The sequence below is a fragment of the Otolemur garnettii genome, unplaced genomic scaffold, assembly GCF_000181295.1.
Source record: "Otolemur garnettii isolate 467f Iridium unplaced genomic scaffold, OtoGar3 scaffold00011, whole genome shotgun sequence".
NCBI lineage: Eukaryota > Metazoa > Chordata > Mammalia > Primates > Galagidae > Otolemur > Otolemur garnettii.
The window spans coordinates 17,707,783-17,713,019 of record NW_003852406.1 but is presented as its reverse complement, the minus strand read 5'-3'; the positions used below and the strand labels follow the sequence as shown (position 1 = coordinate 17,713,019).

Sequence of the window (5,237 nt, the reverse complement as noted above, 5' to 3'; positions counted from 1 at the left end):
TCATTGTTGTTTGGCGGGTCCGGGCTGGGGATTCGAACCCGCCACCTTAGGTGTACGTGGCTGGCACCTTAGCCGGTTGAGCTATAGGCGCCAAGCCTCATGTGATTATCTTAATCAAAACTCAGTAAACTGGAAATGCAAGCAAAATTAAAATCCAGCATAAGAAAAGATGTCCACTATGATTTCTACTTGACATTATATAATATCAACATTTTAACTGCTCAATAGTGTATGAAAAAAAATAAAGGCCGGATGCAGTGACTCACATCTGTAATCCTAGCACTCTGGGAGGCCAAGGAGTTCAAGACCAGCCTGAGCAAGAGTAAGATCCTAGCCTGAGCAAAAGTGAGACCCTGTCTCTAAAAATAGCTGATCATTGAGTTTGTGATTTTTGTGAGCTATGACGCCACACCACTCTACCTAGGGTGACTGAGTGAGACTATGTCTTAAAAAAAATAAATAAATAAATAAATAAATATATATATATATATATATATATAGTGGTGCCTGTGGCTCAAAGGAGTAGGGTGCCAGCCCCATATGCTGGAGGTGGTGGGTTCAAACCTAGCCCCGGCCAAAAAACAGCAAAACAAACAAACAAAAAAAGTCTTTCTTTCATATATATATATGAAAAGAAGAGTTGGGGAAAAAATCCCCAGATAGTAAGATTGAGAAAACTCAAAGTAATCTATACAGAGATTTTTAGAGTTAATGAGAGAGTCAAAGTAAGGTTGACAGATATACTAAACAAATTTACTGCATTTCTATAATATAATTTATAGTTAGGAAATGCACATTTAAAAATTAATAAAAAGTATAAGACTTTTATTTATTTAATTATTTATTTTAGACAGTCTCACTATGTTGCCCTCAGTAGAGTGCTGTGGCGTTACAGCTCACAGCAACCTCAAACTCTTGGGCTTAAGAGATTCTCTTGTCTCAGCCTCCCAAGTAGCTGGGACAATAGGTACCCACCACAACACCTGGCTATTTTTCATTGCAGTTGTCATTGTTGTTTAGTTGTCCTGGGCCGGTCTGGAACCCAACACCCTCGGTGTACCAGGCTGGTGTGGTAACCACTGTGCTATGGGGACAGAGCCTAGGCTTTTAATAGAAACTGACAGCACTTTATTGAAAGATAACTGTAATCCTACCACTCTGGAAGGCTGAGGTGGAAGGATTCTTTGAGCTCAAGAGTTAGAGACCAGCATGAGCAAGAGACCCCATCTCTACTAAAAATAGAAAGAACTAGCAGGGTGTTCTGGCAGACACCTGCGGTCCCAGCTACTCAGGAGGCAAGACGGTTGCTGGAACCCACGAGTTTGAGGTTGCTGTGAACTACAATGAAGCTATGGAACTCTACTGAGGGTAACAAGAGTGGGGGGGCAGGGGGGAAGGAAAGAAGGAAGAAAGGAAGGGAGGGAGGGAGACCTAAACAAGTAGACAAATCATGTCTGCAAATAAGATAAAGGTTCAATATTTCTAATTTATCTATAGATTTAATTCAGATGCATAAGGCTTTTCACAGAAATCCACAAGGCAACTTTTAGACGAAGAAGCACTTTTAGAAGAAAGGATAGCCAAGTTACTGGAAGGGGGGTGGGGGAGGACGGGACAGAGAAATGACATCTACCAGATCTCAAGTCTTATTAAAAAGCCATAGTATTAGGGTTTGCAGTATTAGCTCAGGTATAGACAGACCTATGGAATAAAATGGAGAGCTCAGAAATATTGGCATGCCTGTAAAGAAAGCTGATACACGATTAGGTCAGAGTTGTCATTGCAAGCCAGTGGGGAAAGGAGACACCGCTCAATACATAGTGCTGGATGAATGCCAGCCATTTCCGTTAAAAATAAAAATGGAGGCTCGGCGCCTATAACTCAACCGGCTAAGGCGCCAGCCACGTACACCTAAGGTGGCGGGTTCGAATCCCCGGCCCGGACCCGCCAAACAACAATGACGGCTGCAACCAAAAAATAGCCGGGCGTTGTGGCGGGCGCCTGTGGTCCCAGCTACTTGGGAGGCGGAGGCAGGAGACTCGCTTGAGCCCAGGAGTTGGAGGTTGCTGTGAGCTGTAATGCCACGGCACTCTGCCCAGGGGGACAGCTTGAGGCTCTGTCTCAAAAAAAAAAAAAAAAAAAAAAAAAAAAAAAGGATCCACACCTTATCCACAAGGTGGATAATCTACACACAAAAATTAACTTTGAATCAAGAACTTAAATATGAAAGACACACTTAAAATGATACAGAATTTCTTAAATAACTTGAAGTAGTGAATTATTTATTAAATAAAACACATAAAAGAACAAATGAGAACCAAAACAAACTCTCACACTTGTAATCCTGGCCCTCTGGGAGGCCTTGGTGATGACGACCAGCCTGAGGAAAAGACCTGATCTCTCCTAAAAATAAAAAAAGTAGTCAGGATCCTGTAGTCTATTCGGGAGTCTGAAGCAAGATCGTTTGCGCCCAGGAGATGGAGATGGAGAAATGGTACTCCACCTAGCCTGGGAAACCCACAAAGACTGTCTCAATTTTTTTTAAAGAGTAAAGAAAAAAAAAAAAAAAAATCCAGATCAAAAAATGAAAAAAAAGAGGCCGGGTACGGTGGCTCATGCCTTTAACCTTAGCATTTTGGGTAAGCGGACCAGTCCAAAAGACAGGGAGACCTTGTCACTAAACACATCCGGAGTTTGCAGCGGGTGCCTGCTAGCCAGTTTACTTGGGAAACTGACGCAAAACAATTATTCTAACCAAACATTTAGAGTTCGTTCAAGTAAAGACTGTCGCAAAACAAAACAGAGAGCACATAATTTATATTCAAAAAACCGCGGTAAACCACAAAAAAAATTTGTGTTGCAATACCTACTCAAACCCCAAGCAACAACATTATAATATAATTGCAATTTCACAAACAACTAAAGAAATTTTATCTATTTTTTAAACACTTAAAATGTAGCCTTGCCGAAACAAGGCCTCAAAAAATTGGTTTCAGACTCAGAGTTGTTCCTCTCCACGGAAATCTTTAGTAAAAGGCGAAAGATTTATACGATCTGAAGAGAAACCAGAGTATGCTTTCCGCTTGCCGTAATTCAAACCTCGGACAACAGAAACTCCTAGTACATTGATGGTGCCTAGTAAATGCCAAGGCTCTGTACATGAAAGAAAATTTCCGATAATTCCGTAAAGACAAAACTAAACTTTACAAAATACATTTGAAAGAAAAAATTTAACTATTGCCGTTCTAATTTGTACTGTCAGCAGTGCATTGTGGGTATGCAAATAGGGTGAGTCACCCTCGGTGCTGGGAAGTGCGCGTGGTCGCACTGTGCCTCTGTGCCACCATTAGGGGGCGAAGCGGAACGTCGGCCAGCTGCGGTGTAAAGGCCGTCCAGGTCAGAGACTCGGGTTTTATCTGTTTTATACGTTTGTACCTTCAGAATTTCAGTGCTTTTAAATAAAGACTGCTGTTAAAAGGCGGGCGCGGTGGCTCACGCCTCTAATCCTAGCACTCTGGGAGGTCGAGGCGGGAGGATCCGTTGAGCTCAGGGTTGGAGACCAGCTTGAGCAGGAGCGAGATCCCTTCTCTACTAAAAATAGAAAAATCGTCTGAGCGCAAGAGACCCCGACTCAGTAAAAAAATGAAAGAAAAAAAAACAGTCGGGCGCGCGGCCAACCTGTAGTCCCAGCGGCTTTGGGAGGTTCAGGGCAAAGGGTGAGACTAAAAAAAGGAAGGAGGGATAAAGAGAGAGAGGGAGTGAGAGTAGGAGCAAGACAGGGAGAGAGAGAACAAGGAGCCTGCAGACCCTCCTTCCTAACAAAGGTGCTGACTGGGCAACCTTGGAAATGAAACTGGCCGCGTGATTTTCCCACCTGCTTGGGTAAACATCCTGCTTCTCACACCTCCTCTGAACCGAAACTTTTTCTTTGCTGTTATCCTTTGCTAGCAAGTCAACTATATTTGACTATATATGTGATTTAAATTTGTATAGTACATTTCAAAAATAGATTTATTGGACATAATTTAAAAGCCACGGCGCCTGTAGCTCAGCGGCTAGAGCGCTGGCCACATACACGGGGGCTGATGGGTTCGAATCCAGACCGGGCCTGCCAAACAATGACAACTACAACCAAAAAATAGCCGGGCGCTGTGGCAGGCACCTGTAGTCCCAGGTACTTGGGAGGCTGAGACAACAGAATTGCTTGGGCCCAAGAGTTTGAGGTTGCTGTGAGGTGTGACACCACGGCACTCTACCAAGGATGACACAGTGAGACTCTTGTCTAAAAAAAAAAAAACCATGTAATGAGCCCAAAGCGAATGATTTTTAATATATTCACAGAATTGTGCAATCACCACCACCATTGAATTTTAGAACCTTTTTGTCACTCCTCTCCCCCACCCAAGAATAAGTACTCATTAGCTGTTAATTCCGGTCTCCCCAATCCCTCCTGCTTCTCAGCCTCTCCTTCTCTCACTGGCCTACTCTGGACATTTCATATACACAGAAGAATATAACAGGTACCCTTTCTACTGGCTTCTTTCACATAACATGTTAGCAAGGTTCATCCACACATGTGGGTGTTTGATACTCTAGCATGCTTGCTCTATTTCACAATGTAATGGGAGGTTAAGGAGACCCATAGAGTAGCAAAGTTCCCACCTTGGGATAATGCTGCATCTCCCAGGGCTCAGCAAGGGCTACAGGACTATGGGAACAGGAAAGGGATGGGGTTTGGGGGGGGGGGTGTCCTTTGAAGTACTCTCTCTATGAGACTTGAGAGTCTCTATATTCCTAGGTTTTAGGGGACATTCATCTTCTGGTCTTTGCTCTGAAAGGGTCCTGGGCCACTTGCACTCATTAGAGAACCACAAAGAAGGTTAACTTGCATTTTTCCTTTTTTTTTGTTTAGGTCCTGGCAGGGGTTGAACCCTGCCAACCTCAAACTCCTAAGTCCTCAGTATCCCAAGTAGCTGAGACTACAGGTACCTACCATGACACCTGGCTAATTTTTCTTTCTTTCTTTTTTTTTTTTTTAGTAGAGATAGGATCTCAATTCTTGCTCTCTTGCTCAGGCTGGTCTTGAATTGAGCTCTGGCTATCCACATACTGTGACCTCTCAGAGTGCTAGGATTACAGGTGTGAGCCACTGCGCAAGGCCATCTGCTTTTATCCACACCAGGCTGCCTAGAGAGTCAAGGAGTTTCTAGGACTTCTGGACCCAAAGTGTGGGCTCA

General features: G+C 43.5%; 1 non-coding gene across 1 annotated transcript; it reads right to left on the bottom strand.

Annotated features, from left to right (window-relative positions):
- Positions 1–2,958: 2,958 nt before the first annotated feature.
- On the bottom strand, positions 2,959–3,074 carry LOC111723465. The gene has a single exon (XR_002771992.1). It is a non-coding gene; the product is annotated as a U5 spliceosomal RNA (small nuclear RNA).
- Positions 3,075–5,237: the final 2,163 nt, after the last annotated feature.